We start from the raw sequence: 15747 nt of genomic DNA, 5'->3' as shown, positions 1-15747 counted from the left end.
TGATGATAGCATCAACCCTGTAGGGTTTTAAGGATTTGAGATAATAAGATGTCAGTATCTCACTGAAGAAACTGTCCCTGGCCGTAGTTCCTGGCTCCACTGCAGAGTTGGTAATACCAGTCTCTGAATTTTCTTCCTGAGAGTGGATCCCATTAAATCTCTAGCCAAGGAGGAGCGCACTTCTGTGCTTCTAGGGCTAGACAGAACGGAAGATGGTGCAGCAGCCCCAGCGTGGGAGGCCGGGGCTGTAGTGGGGATGTGGTGAAAGACGTAGGGCTCTCTCTGTTGCTCTCAGCTGCAGCCACGTGTTGCCCCATGGAGACTGGGCCAGGAGCTGCTGGATCTTACTGTTTCTCAAGAGAAGTTGTGAAATCTCCTCATTTTAAACTCTTGGCAATTATTTCATTTTTGTAAACATTGGGAGAGCAAACAAAACATGTCAGTAGGCTGTATTTAGCCCACAAGCTGCCAGTTTGCTATCTATGTTCTAGGCTTTCTGTGCTTGACTTAGCAAAATATTTACTAAGCGCCTGCTGTACCTGTAGCTCCTCAGTACCTGGTCATGTTTACTGTTCTGCCACCTCAGGCGTGCTGGCTCAGTCATCCTATCAGGTACTAAATCAGTTTAGTGGGCTCGAAATGGTGTTTCAATTCAAATTAAAATGCAATTTGCATTTCCCTGATTACTGCTGAGATTGAACATTTTTTAAAAATACATCTATAGAACTTTCTTCTCCCTCAGTAGAATTTTTGTTTTAAATCTTCAGATCATCCTTTAGGTATGGAGAGATTTAGGGCTTCCCTAGTGAAATATTTCTTTTGAATAACATCACATCCACTAGCCTGGACTCTTGTTTAGGTTTGGGGCTGTCTGCACATCTCAGGAGGCCAAGCATCAAGCCCAGTACCGCCACAGAGGAGGGGTTCAATAAATATTTGAATGAGTCTTTATTCCTATTTCAAAAGCATATTTCTTCTTTATTCTCTAGTTCTTGGCACAAGTATTATTGATTTAGTTATCAGCGTATTCAACAATCACAACTCCCCACTTTGATGAGGAAACACACTTCTAGAGGTTTGCCTGTGTCCTGCCCCTTCAAACCAGGAAGTGAAAGGGGAACCTGCTGGCCTTAAGGGAACAATGATTCTTTTTTCTTTTCTTTCTTTTTTTTTTTTTTTTTTTTTTTTTTGAGATGGAGTCTTGCTCTGTTGCCTAGGCTAGAGTGCAGTGGGGCAATCTCAGCTCACTGCAATCTCCGCCTCCCAGGTTCGAGTAATTATCCTGCCTCAGCTTCCCGAGTAGCTGGAATTAGAGGTGCCCATTACCACGCCCAGCTAATTTTTGTATTTTTAGTAGAGACGGGGTTTCACCATGTTGGCCAGGCTGGCCTCGAACTTCTGACCTCAGGTGATCCACCCACCTCAGCCTCCCAAAGTGCTGGGATTACAGGCGTGAGTCACCGCGCCTGGCCTACAGTGACTTCTCTAGAGAGTAGTTCCTTGAGGGCTGCAGAAGGTCATGCTAGTTTGAACATAGTGGTTCTATGTGGCTGGTTTTACATCTGTGCTCAGATGATTTGTTTTTTTTTGTTTTTTGTTTTTGTCTTCAAGGTAGAACACTCCAGTCCCACAGCCCCTTTAATCAGTACCCACTGGGGAGTATTTGTGGATGTGTTTATCAGTTTCAGGGTGTCTTGACCAAGATTCAGGAGGGAGGGTATCCCCTGTAAAGATGGCCTTTTTCTCTTGGCTCTCCTTCATGCACCCTTCTCAAGCCGTGCTTACATTTCCTCTAACACTGCAGACTCCGTCGGAACTCCAGCCCCTTTACACCTGCTGTCACCTCAACTGGAGTATCCTTCCACTCACTTATCATCTGGCAAATTCCTTCCTCCTCCTCCTTCGAGATCTAGGTCAGATGGTCCCTTTCTGAAACCTTCTGTGGCTCTCCCGGCAGAGTTAGGCCTCCCTTCTTTGTAGATATTCATTAACTCACATATTTGGTTAGCTACCAAAAAATCGTCCTTGCCCTAGAGGAGTTCATAGGCTAGTGGGGTAGACAAACCTAAACATTTAGACAGCCATGCTGACTGCATTAGGGAAGCACTGAGGAGGAGCACTTCACCTGCCTTGGGGGACAGATGACAGGGAAGTTTCCAGAAGGTGGGGACACCTGAATCCTAAGAGTGTGTGGGTATCCAGATAAGGAACTGGCTTGGGCAAAGGCACAGAGGCAACAAATAATGTTGCAGGTGCACAACAATGACAAGCAGTTGGTTTTGCTGGAACATAGGGGCCTGAAAATGTAGGACTTTCTATTATATTGACCCATATGAAACTGCTTTTTTTTTTTTTTTGAGATCAAGTCTCACTCTGTCACCCAGGCTGGAGTGCAGTGGCATGATCTCAGCTCACTGTAACCTCCACCTCCCAAGTTCAAGCGATTTTCCTGCCTCAGCCTCCCGTCTAGCTGGGACTACAGGCATGCACCATCATGCCTAGCTAATTTTTGTATTTTTATTTTTGTGGAGACGGAGTTTCACCATGTTGGCCAGGCTGGTCATGAACTCCTGACCTCAGATGACCCACCCGCCTCAGCTTCCCAAAGTGCTGGGATTACAGGTGTGAGCCACCACGCTGGACCTAAAACTGCCATTTTTTTTCCCCCCGAGACAGAGTTTTCACTCTTGTTGCCCAGGCTGAAGTGCAGTGGCATGATCTCAGCTCACTGCAACCTCCACCTCCCAGGTTCAAGCGATTCTCCTGCCTCAGCCTCCCAAGTAGCTGGGATTACAGGCACCCACCACACCTGGCTAATTTTGTATTTTTAGTAGAGACAGGGTTTCACCATGTTGGCCAGGCTGGTCTCGAACTCCTGTCCTCAGGTGATCTGCCTGCCTTAGCCTCCCAAAGTGCTGGGATTACAGGCGTGAGCCATCATGCCCGGCCATGAAACTGCCATTTTTTGTATATCAAAATAGATATCATCAATTTCATGTGGTTTCAAGCTAATATGTCACCCTAAGAGTTTTGGACTTTATATTGTTTCCCAAACTTCTGTTATTATTATTATTATTATTATTATTATTATTAGAGACAGGGTCTCACTCTTTCTCCCAGGGTAGAGTGCAGTGGTGCAATCAAGGCTCACTGCAGCCTCGAACTCCTGGGCCCAAGGGATCCTCCTGCTTCAGCCTCCTGAGTAGCTGAGCCTTCAGGCGCCACCATCATGCCCAGCTAACTTTTGTCATTTTTTATCCACCTTCATGATTTTTACCTTCTCTGAGTTCCTACCTACCTACTATGATCCACTTAATTTTTATTCAGAGAGACTCACTTCCTTTTCTTCTTCTTCTTCTTTTTTTTTTTTTTTTCTGAGACAGAGTCTTGCTCTGTCCCCCAGGTTGGAGTGCCGTGGTGCAATCTCGGCTCACTGTAACCTCCACCTCCTAGGTTCAAGCAATTCTGCTGCCTCAGCCTCCTGAGTAGCTCGGATTACAGGCATATGCCACCACGCCCAGCTAATTTTTGTATTTTTAGTAGAGATGGGGTTTCACCATGTTGGCCAGGCTGGTCTCACACTTCTGACTTCACGATCCACCTGCCTTGGCCTCCCAAAGTGCTGGGATTACAGGCATGAGCCACTGCGCCCAGCCAAGACTCACTTTTCTAACTTAAATTTATTTTAAAAGGAAAGTTTAGGTCAAAAATTTAAAAAGTATTATCACCTGCCATATAAAGAAGGTAATTGTAAAAAGAAATTCAATAAAAACAAATCTCTTGCTAGATTCTGTTGCCCACCAACCTCTGCCTATAAATTTCCCCTTCCACAAACAATAGAAGTCTAAGAAATTATTAAAGAAGCATGTTGGCTGGGCGTGGTAAGGCATGCCTGTAATCTCAGCACTTCGGGAGGCTGAGGCGGGTGGATCACAAGGTCAGGAGATCGAGACCATCCTGGCCAACATGGTGAAACCCTGTCTCTACGAAAAATACAAAAATTAGCTGGGTGTGGTGGCGCGTGCCTGTAGTCCCAGCTACTCGAGAAGCCAAGGCAGGAGAATCGCTTGAACCTGGGAGGTGGAAGTTGCAGGAAGCAGAGATCGAGTCACTGCACTCCAGCCTGGGTGACACATTGAGACTCCGTCTCAAGAAGAAGCATGTCAGCCGGATGCGGTGGCTCACGCCTGTAATCCTAGCAACTTTGGGAGGCCAAGGCAGGTGGATCACCTGCGGTCAGGAGTTCGAGACGAGCCTGGCCAACATGGCGAAACCCCATTTATACTAAAAATAACAAAAATTAGGTGGGCGTGGTGGCAGGTGCCTTTAATCCCAGCGACTCGGGACGCTGAGGCAGAAGAATCGCTTGAATCCAGGAGGCAGGGGTTGCAGTGAGCCGAGATCATGCCATTGCACTCCAGCCTGGGCAACAAGGGTGAAACTCTGTGTCAAAAAAAAAAAAAAAGCAGCAGCAGCAGCATGTAATTGGACATTTTGAGAGCACAGACATCAGTTAAGAGGCTAAGAAGGTTCATGGCAATAAGAATATAGAAGAGAAAATGGAAACAAGAAATGTTTGAGAATGAAAATCACTAGGACTGTTTGGATATGGTGGGAGAGAAAAGAAGAATCAAGAATAACTTTCAGGGCCAGGTGCGGTGGCTCACTCCTGTAATCCCAGCACTTTGGGAGGCTGAGGCAGGTGGATCACTTGAGGTCAGGAGTTCGAGACCAGCCTGGCCAACATGGTGAAACCCCATCTCTACTTAAAAAAATACAAAACTTAGCTGGGCGTGGTAGCAGGCACCCGTAATCCCAGCTACTTGGGAGGCTGAGGCAGGAGAGACTCTTGAATCCGGGAGGTGGAGGTTGCAGTGAGCTGAGATTGTGCCACTGCACTCTGGCCTGGGCGACAGAGTGAGACTCTGACTCAAAAAAAAAAAAAAAAGGACTTTTAGGGTTCTATCCTGGAGGGTTAGGGGCAGGTGATGGTGCCAGCTATAGAGGGGGGAAGTGATGATTTAGGAGGGAAGATAATGAGGTAATCTTGCACATCTTACATTTGAGGTGCCCATGGTGCCCTCCAATTGGAGATGCCCAGGGTGAGGGTTCAGAGCAGAGCCACTGGGTACAGATAGTCCTCAAGACTAGGGTATCAGCCCTCCAATAGAGGAGCTAAGGAAGCAGCCATTTTGATGAGTGTTTTCCTGCAAATCCTCCCAGCCTAAGAGTAGATTTTTGCCTTCCCTTATGGAGCAGATGGAGGTCTTGAGGGCAGCAAGGTGCTTAGTCCTCTCTGTCTCAACAGCTTCTAGCTCACCAGAAGAGAGGAAATTTAAGAAAAAGATGACACATTCCATCTCTAACCTGCTGAGTCATAGAGATGGGGGAGTACCAATGGGGAAGTGTCCATTCAGATGGATTCTGAATTCTATCCAGGCAACTGAAAGCCTGGGACTAGTCCTATAGATTTGGGTAGTACCAGCCTATAGATGGTGGTAGCAACCATGAGAGTAGATGAGAATGCCCAAAAAGGGTGTGTATTGTCATAAAAGTCATGTGCCCAGGACTACATCCTGAAGAACTACAGCATTCAAGGTAGAGAAGTAGCAAAAAGGGAGAGCATAAAGGTGACAGAGGGAATAGAAACTTTTTTTTTTTGAGATGGAGTCTCATTCTGTCACCCAGGCTGGAGTGCACTGGCTCCATCTCAGCTCACTGCAAATCACTGCAACCTCTACCTCCCGGGCTCAAGTAATTCTCATGCCTCAGCCTCCCAAGTACCTGGGACTACAGGCTCACGACACCACTCCTAGCTAATTTTTGTATTTTTAATAGAGATGGAGTTTTACCATGTTGACCAGGCTGGTCTCAAACTCCTGACCTCAGGTGATCCGCCCGCCTTGGTCTCTCAAAGGGTTGGGATTACAGGCGTGAGCCACCACGCCCAGCCAATAGTCAGAAACTTTGGAAGTTATTCAGGAGAGTAAAGTGTCATGGAAGCCAACAGAATGGAATTTCATGGAGTGGAGTGATCACAAATGTCAGATATAGCAGAGATCTGCCACAACAAAAACACCTTCAGGTGTTGTCACTGGGATTTCACTGGTGACCTTAGAAAAGTTTTTTCCAGTAGACTGGTGAGAATGGAAACCAAAATTCAAATTGCACTGAGGGGTGGCTGAGAGACAAGCATAGACAGTGAGCATAGACCGTTATTTGGGGGAAGTATAATATACCTTTGTTTATTCATTCAATAAAGATTTATTGGCCAGGTGTGGTGGCTTATGCCTGTTCAGAGCACTCTGGGAGGCTGAGATGGGTGGGTCACCTGAGGTCGGGAGTTCAAGACCAGACTGGCCAATATGGTGAAACCCTGTCTCTACTAAAATTACAAAAATTAGCCAGGTGTGGTGGCACATGCCTGTAATCCCAGCTGCTTGAGAGGCTGAGGCATGAGAATCACTTGAAACTGGGAGGCAGAGGTTGCAATGAGCTGAGATCACGCCACTGCACTCCAGCCTGGGTGACAGAGTGAGACCCTGTCTCAAACAAACAAAAAAAAATATTGATGGCCTACCTGGCCCTGTACTAGGTGATGATGAACAACAAAGCAATGAACAGAAACAAAGTCCAGCCAGGCACCATGGCTCATGTTAATTCCAGCATTTTGGAAGGCCGAGGCAGGTGGATTGCTTGAGCTCAGAGGTTTGAGACCAGGCTGGGCAACATCGAGACCCTAACTCTATTAAAAAATAAAAAATTTAAAAATTAAAAAAAAATTTTGGCTGGGCGCTGTGGCTCACGCCTGTAATCCCAGCACTTTGGGAGGCCGAGGTGGGCGGATCACCTGAGGTCGGGAGTTTGAGACTAGCCTGACCAACATGGAGAAACCCCATCTCTACTAAAAATACAAAATTAGCCAGGTGTGGTGGCACATGCCTGTAATCCCAGCTACTCAGGAGGCTGAGGCAGGAGAGTCGCTTGAATCTAAGAGGTGGAGGTTGCGGTGAGCTGAGATCATGCCACTGCACTCCAGCCTGGGCAACAAGAGTGAAACTGTCAAAAAAAAAAAAAAATTTAAACACCAAAACTAACATTCCTGCTTTCACAGAGCTTATATTCTAGGGGTGGAGAGAGAAACTATACAAAATATGCAAGATAGTGTTAAGTACTTTGAAGAAAAGCTATTTTGCATAGGGTGATTAGGAAAGGTCTCTGTGATCAGGTGACTTTTACAAGGGATTGTTGAGTTTGTTTTAAAGCACAGTACAGTATCAGATAGATTGTAGTCCTTAATTTTTTTTTTTTTTTTTTTGAGACAGAGTCTTTCTCTGTCTCCCTGGCTGAAGTTCAGTGGCACGATCTCGGCTCCCTGCAACCTCTGTCCCCTGGTTCAAGCAATTCTCCTGCCTCAGCCTCCCTAGTAGCTGGGATTACAGGTGTGCGCTATCACACTTGGCTAATTTTTGTATTTTCAGTAGAGACGGAGTTTTGCCATGTTGGCCAGGCTGGTCTTGAACTCCTGACCTCAAGTGATCCGCCGGCCTCGGCCTCCCAAAGTGCTGGGATTACAGGCAGCACTTTGATTACAGGCATGAGCCACTGTGCTTGGCCCTTAATTCTTGATATACTGTGTTCAGTGTTAAGATAATTGTACATTTTGCTACTCCTCTACTTAGAATCCACAAAACTTTACAATAAAATACAAATTCCATATCATGGATCCCACATAAGGTTCCGAGACCCTGTAATCTACCTCTGCCTTTCTTGCCAAGTTTATCTTATACCACCCTTCCCCTTTCTTATTCCACTCCAGCCACATGCACCAAAGCTGCATTGAATGAACGAATGAAGTGTTGGAAGTATCTTCCCAGGTGGCTTCTTGGGCAACAGGAAGCAAGACAGCTTACGGTCAAAGAGCTTGAGTGTTTGTGCCAGACAAATCTGGCTTGGGTCCTGGCTGTGCTGCTTACAAGCTCTTTGACCTTGTCTAGGTCATATAGCCTCAGTGAGCCTCAGCGAGTCTCAGCTTCCTCAAATGTGCAATGGAGACTATATGTCTATACTGAGGATTATTTTAAGGATAAAGTTCAGAATTACTGCAAATTTCTTAGCACAGTGCCTGGCACATTGTAAGCACTCAAGAATTAGTAGTGTTAGCATCATCATTGTTGTTGTTATCATTACTTTGGCCAATCAACCCTCCTCTGTTAACAGATGGCCAGAGTCATACAGTGAGTTAGGGATGGAGGAGGGGTGACCTGCACCCAGGCGTTCAGACACAGAGTACAGGCTAGTGTGGGCTATGGAGCTGAGCAGACTTGGCTCACATTTTGGGTTAGTCATTTCCCAAATTTGAGGCAAGTTACTTAACCTATCTGAACTTCGAGTGCTCTGTTCTTAAAATGATGTATGTAGGCCTGGCGCGGTGGCTCACGCCTGTAATCCCAGCACTTTGGGAGGCCGAAGTGGGTGAATCACAAGGTCAGGAGTTCGAGACCAGCCTGGCCAACATGGTGAAACCTCATTTCTACTAAAAATGCAAAATTAGCCAGGTGTGGTGGCATGCGCCTGTAATCCTAGCTACTCAGGAGGCTGAGGCAGGAGAATCGCTTGAACCCAGGAGGCAGAGGTTGCAGTGAGCCAAGATCATGCCATTGCACTCCAGCCTGGGTGACAGAGCAAGACTTCATCTCCAAAAAAAAAAAAAAAAAGTATGTAAAGCTAGCACAGATCTGAGCCACTGAGAGGAGCCTCACAAATGGCAGGCATTCCCAGCCCCTTTTGTGCTGTTGCTTTCTTCCTCCCTACTTAACTCAGTAGTCTTTAATCTTTTATTTTTATTTTTATTTATTTATTTATTTATTTAGAGACGGAGTCTCACTCTGTCGCCCAGGCTGGAGTGCAGTGGCGCAATCTCGGCTCACTGCAAGCTCTGCCTCCCAGGTTCACGCCATTCTCCTGCCTCAGCCTCCCGAGTAGCTGGGACTACAGGCGCCCACCGCCACGCCCAGCTAATTTCTTGTATTTTAGTAGAGATGGGGTTTCACCGTGTTAGCCAGGATGGTCTCGATCTGCTGACCTCATGATCCGCCCACCTCATGATCCGCCCACCTCGGCCTCCCACAGCGCTGGGATTACAGGCGTGAGCCACTGCGCCCAGCCCAATATTTTATTTTTTGTTTTAAGAGAGGAGAGAGACATACACCCCTTTGAGAATTTGTAATCTGTGGACACTCAAATTCACAGAGTTCAGAGACATCTGCCAATATTGGGGATGAAAACTTAATCGATCAAATCAGTCAGTTGCTCCTTCTTCCTCTCTCTCCCCACTCTCCTTTTTTGCTTTTTCCTGTTATCCCCATCATTTCTAGGCTAGTTGCCTTTAGCTCACACATTTGTTTTGTTTTGAGACAGGGTCTCACTATGTTGCCCAGGCTGGAGTGCAGTGGCTGTACATAGGCATGATCCCACTACTGATCTGCATGGGAACTTTAACCTGCTCCATTTCCGACCCGGAACGGTTCACCCATTCTTAGGCAACCTGGTGGTCCCCAGCTCCCTGGGGGTATACCTTATTGATGCTAAACTTAGTGCGGACACCTGATTGGTATAGTGCACTACAGCCCAGAACTCCTGGGCTCAGGCCTCCTGAATAGCTGGGACTACAGGTGCATGCCACCATGCCTAGCAGCTCACACTTTGTCTAACAACTTTGTTCCAAGGGTACTCTCAGCAAAGACCACAACCACATTCTCAGTTTCTGGGGTTGAGGGCACAGTGTCACTTGTTTCCTAAGTATCAGTTTACTCATCAGTAAAATGAGCATTGTTTATAGCACTTTGCCAAGTGTTTTCTCATGTGATCTGTACAACAATGCTGGTAGGCAAAGTTTTCATTCAACTCAGTCAATATTTATAGAGTGCTGGCCAGGCGTGGTGGCTCACGCCTGTAATCCCAGCACTTTGGGAAGCCAAGGTGGGCGGATCTCCCGAGGTCAGGAGTTCAAGACCAGCCTGGCCAACATGGTGAAACCCCGTCTGTACTAAAAATACCAAAATCAGCTGGGTGTGGTGGCAGGCGCCTGTAATCCCAGCTACTCTGGAGGCTGAAGCAGGAGAATAGCTTGAATCCGGGAGGTGGAGGTTGCAGTGAGCCGAGATTGTGCCATTACACTCCAGCCTGGATGACAAGTGTGAAACTCCTGTCTCAAAAAAAAAAAAAAAAAAAAAAAAATTATGGAGTGCCTATTAGGTAACCAGGCACTGTTTTAGCTACAGTGATGTCTCATGGAGCTTACATATTGGGAAGAGACTATAAAAAGTGCCTCTTAAGTGCACTATGTGCCACTTAAGTAAGGTAATTTCAAATTGTCTAAGTGCTGTAACAAAAATAAAACAAGATAAAGAGCTAAGGGAAGGCCTGCAGACAGGCTTCCACCTGGATACAATTTATATAAATCCATAAAGTTTAACAGTATCAAAGTATACTTGTTACTTTTTTAATTTTTTTTTTTTTTTTTTTTTTTTTGAGACAGAGTACTTGCTCTGTCGCCCAGGCTGGAGTGCAGTGGCACTATCTCGGCTCACTACAACCTCCGCCTCCCGGGTTCAAGCGATTCTCCTGCCTCAGCCTCCTGACTGGCTGGGACTACAGGCGTGTACCACCAAGCCTGGCTAATTTTTCTTATTTTAAGTAGAAACGGGGTTTCGCCAAACTGATCTCGAACTACTGACCCCAGGTGATCCACCCGCCTCAGCCTTCCAAAGTGCTGGGATTACGGGCGTGAGCCACTGTGCCCGACCTACTTTTTAATTTTAACGGTAGCTTTTTTCCCCCCTAGTAAATACAGATTCTCAGTAGACTGCTTGTCATGAGCAGAGAGAAGGCTGTGTTCTACCCACTTTTGACAAAAGGCCTCAGAGGGTATCTAGGTCTGATATCTTTAAATTGTTAGTGGAAAGTTTCATCCACCTTTCAAGACATTCTGTGAAAGTTGTGGATTTTGAATCTCAAACACTACACCCTGGAGCTGGCAGTCTCCACATGCCATTACTATATTTGAAGAGGGTGAATTCAGATTGTGAAACCCAAAAAGATGCCATCCGTAAGTAAATAACCAACTGAATGTTGGTTGAAGGATGTGAAACAAAGATGAGTGTAGTCAATTCAGAAATATGAACCCATGGGGAAGAGAACAGTGGCCACAGCTGTGCAGAACAAAACTGGCCAGATGGGCCAGGCACAGTGGCTCACGCCTGTAATCCCAGCACTTTGGGAGGTTGAGGCGGGCGGATCACCTGAGGTCAGGAGTTCGAGACTAGCCTGGCCAACATGGTGAAACCCTGTCTCTACTAAAAATACAAAAATTAGCCAGGCATGGTGGCACACACCTGTAATCCCAGCTACTGGGGAGGCTGAGGCAGGAGAATTGCTTGAGCCCAGGAGGCAGAGGTTGTAGTGAGCCAAGATCCTGCCAATACACTCTAGCCTGGCTGACAGAGCGAGACTCTGTCTCAAAAAACAAAAACAAAAACAAAAACAAAAAAAACTTGCCAGATGGAGGATTTTATATCTTGCTTTACAGCAGCACATTATATTTTCTTTACCAAGGCAATGCATTTTCCCCAATAATTGCTGCCTTTTCAAAAAGACCTATTATATGCCAATTACTTGACATATTAATAAGCCTCAGGATATCTATGAAGTAGGAGGAAAAAATTTCAGCAAGTTTAAGTAACTTGATCAGGAGCCATGGCTAGCATTGGTGGAATTGGGATTGGAGCCCAGGTTGTCACTGAGCTCCAACCTTTGTTCTTTACACCACCATCCAAGCAACTTCAGATGCTGCCTACTTGCTAAGATAGAGTGGCAGACCTCTCGGCAGAAGAGGTCCAAGGAGGAAGCCCGCTTGAGCCACTATGCCTCACTTAGCACACTGTCAGGCCCGCAGAATCTTACTTGACTGTTTTATGAAAGGGCTCCTCTCTGCTATGAGGACAAGATGGTTGATTTTTTTTTTTTTTTGAGACAGTTTCATTCTTATTGCTCTGGCTAGAGTGCAATGGTGCAGTCTCAGCTCACTGCAACCTCCATCTCCCGGGTTTAAGTGATTTTCCTGCCTCAGCCTCCCAAGTAGCTGGGATTACAGGCACCCGCCACCACACCCGGCCAATTTTTTTTTTTTTTGAGACAGTTGTTGCCCAGGCTGGAGTGCAATGGCGCAATCTTGGCTCACTGCAACCTCCGCCTCCCGGGTTCAAGCAATTCTCCTGCCTCTGCCTCCTGAGTAGCTATGATTACAGACAGGTGCCACCACGCTGGGCTAATTTTCATGTTTTTAGTAGAGACGGGGTTTCACCATGTTGGCCAGGCTGGTCTCGAACTCCGGACCTCAGGTGATCCACCCGCCTCAGCCTCCCAAAGTGCTGAGATTACAGGCATGAGCCACTGCGCCCGGCCTGAAAATTTTTTTAACTCGTCTTTCAGTGTTTTAAATCTCTCTAATGCTAGCCAGCCTAAGATTACTCTTTTCCAAAATTAAAATACCTTTAAGTTATTTTCATTATAAAAATAGACCAGACTGGGTGCAGTTGCTCATGCCTGGAATCTCAACACTTTGGGAGGCTAAGGCGGGAGGATCACTTGAGCCCAAGAGTTCAAGACCAGCGTGGGCAACCTAGTGAGACCTTTTCTCTACAAAAAATAAAAATAAAAAAATTAGCTGGGCATGGTGGCATACACCTGTAGTCCCAAGCTGAGGCAACAGGATTACTTGAGCCCAGGAGGTCAAGACTGACAGTGAGCCGTGAATGTGTCAGGGCACTCCAGCCTGGGCAACAGAGTGAGACCCTGTCTCAAAAAAAAATAAAGTAAGGGCTGGGTGTGGTGGCTCATGCCTGTAATCCCAGCACTTTGGGAGGCCGAGACGGGCGGATCACGAGGTCAGGAGATCGAGACCAGCCTGGCTAACACGGTGAAACCCCGTCTCTATTAAAAATACAAAAAAAATTAGCCGGGTGTAGTGGCGGGCGCCTGTAGTCCCAGCTACTCGGGAGGCTGAGGCAGGAGAATGGCATGAACCCGGGAGGCAGAGCTTGCAGTGAGCCGAGATCGCGCCACCACTCCAGCCTGGGCGACTGAACGAGACTATACTGAGTAGACTATACTTGCTGCAAAAATTCAAAAAAGTGTACGGAGCAGATGAGAGCCTCCTTGCCCATCCTTCTCCTCTAGTATAGCCTTGAATTCATCTCCCAAACAGAATAGGATGGGTCTTTTAGTTACTCTTGCAGAGGGCTCTGTAGTGCTGATAAGAGAGCTGAGGAGCCCCTCTTAGGTTTTCAGATGACACGTCAGGCTAGCCTTATATTTAATAATTTAAATTTAATAATTATTTCAGTTTTCAAGAAACTTACTGAATCTCACCTATGTGCTAAATGTTGCTGATCGAAGATGGGTAAATAGCCTCTGACCTTAGGGATCTCATTCCTGTGTTGAACACTCGTGTGTAAACCAAGGGTTACAATGGTAATCCCCCAGTGAATACATACAGAGTACCAATTTTAGAAGTGGCTGAAAAGTTTTTTTTAAAAATCAGAGAATTACACATGTATAATTAGCTGCTCATCCTAGAAGTCATATATCCAGACCAGGCGTGGTGGCTCATGCCTGTAATCGCAGCACTTTGGGAGACTGAGGCAGGTGGATCACTTGAGGTCAACAGTTCAAGACCAGCCTGGCCAACATGGTGAAACCCCGTCTCTACTAGAAATACAAAAATTAGCCGAGCGTAGTGGCGCATGCCTGTAGTCTCAGCTACTCAGGGGGCTGAGGCAGAAGAATTGCTTGAACCTGGGAGGCAGAGGTTGCAGTGAGCCCAGATCTCGCCATTGCACTCCAGCCTGGGTAACAGAGTGAGACTCTGTCTCAAAAAAAAAAAAAAGTCATATATCCAAATGTAAGAGTACTTTGCAGGTAAGCCTGACTCAGGCTGACATAGGGGTGGCTGTCTGGGAGCAGCACACCCACTCCAGGATCCCCCAGAAGCATTCATTGTTTCTTTTTGTTTTTTGTTTTGTTTTGTTTTTTCTGTTGCCCAGGCTGGAGCAGTGGTGCGATCATGGCTCACTGCAGTCTTGATCTCCTGGGCTCAAATGGTTCTCCTAACTCAGCCTCCCAAGTAGCTGGGACCACAGGCACGCACCACCATGCCAGGCTAATTTTAAAATTTTTGTATTTTTTGTAGAGGCTGGGTCTTACTACGTTACCCAGGCTGGTCTCAAACTCCTGGGCTCAAGCAGTCCTCCCGTCTTGACCCCCAAAGTGCTGGGATTACAGGCGTGAGCCACTGTGCCCAACCTTATTGTTTCTTTTCATTTTGGTTATTGAGCTCTCTCTGGATAACATCTGCAGAATGTTTCATGTGTCCTGAGTATGTGCCAGGCCAATTACTCAGCAATTCTGCTTCAAGAATCAGTCTGTATTCCATTACACCAGTGGTACATTTTCAAAATGGAAGGAATATAAAATGTAAAAGTATTTGCTACGCAGAGGAGGGAGACGCTACTGCTGGGACTAGAATCGAAGTTTTCTCACACTCAGTTCAATGCCTTTTCTACAACATCTCTCAATTGAGCCTTAGGGCACCAAGTGGATGGTCATTAGTCTTGTATGGACTTTATATCCAATGCTGATTATAAGGTCTAGATGATGCTAGGTGGCAGAGATTCAAAGTTGGACAGGTCGGTTACTGTACTTGATAAATAAACAGCCCAGTGGCAAGACAGATAAATAAACTGACCATTTACACCCTGAAAAGGTGGTCAGTTGCTTAGGGAACTGGGGGAGGGGCGCCAAATGGAGGAGTAGGGACATGGTAGAGAGGGCTTTTCAGCATAGTGAGTGAATGAATGCTCATTTGAAGAAACAACTTGTGTTTAAGGTGTTTTTCTTTCTTCCAGAGCTAGAATCTGGAAGAATCTCTGGGCTTTCCTGCTTTGAGGGAGAGATCAGGCTAGGTGCATTGCCAATTTGCTGCTGAAGATCTGATTAGGTTCTACTTTGATCTGATCAAATGAGATGTAATCAGTGCTGGTACTTTAAGTGAGTTTGCAACTATTTAGTTGCTCTTTTTAGTAGTAGTATTAGTAATGGTAAAACTTAGTGCTTTTAGGATGAGAGTAGACGGCCTGAATAATAGTATCTTGGGCTCTTCTAATCAAGCCCTACGGCTCATTGGCAGGTCATCAGAGGAAACATCTATCTATCTATACATTCATGCAATAAGTATTTATTTAGTGCCTATGTGCCAGACACTGTTTGTGGGGAAAACAAGACACATGGGCTATTATTGCCTCATGGAAGGAACTAAGCTGTTTGGATTTTGAAAAATCCCTTTCTCTGGGCCTCAATTCCTCGACCTGTTCAGAAATGTGCGCTCACAATGGTCCTAGACATCTTAGATTCAGGTTCCATTTTCAGTTCTTTCCTGTCCTGCGGCCATCTGCAGGTTAATTCGGTCTCCCTGAACCTCAGTTTCCTCTTCTGTAAAATGAAGATCATACAACTCGTTTCATCAGGTTGTACTGAGGCTGGAAAAGATAGTCTAACTACTGACGCATCGTGTGCTCAGCCTAGGGTGGCTGCTACCGCGGGCACCAGCCCGGGACCCCTGACAGGGTGTTGATTAGGCCGTGGCTAAGCCCCAGGCGGGAGAAAGCGCTGGCATTTATAAGGCCAGGG

The sequence above is a fragment of the Gorilla gorilla genome, chromosome 1 (genome assembly GCF_029281585.2).
Source record: "Gorilla gorilla gorilla isolate KB3781 chromosome 1, NHGRI_mGorGor1-v2.1_pri, whole genome shotgun sequence".
Classification (NCBI taxonomy): domain Eukaryota; kingdom Metazoa; phylum Chordata; class Mammalia; order Primates; family Hominidae; genus Gorilla; species Gorilla gorilla.
Note: the sequence above shows the minus strand (reverse complement) of the source record.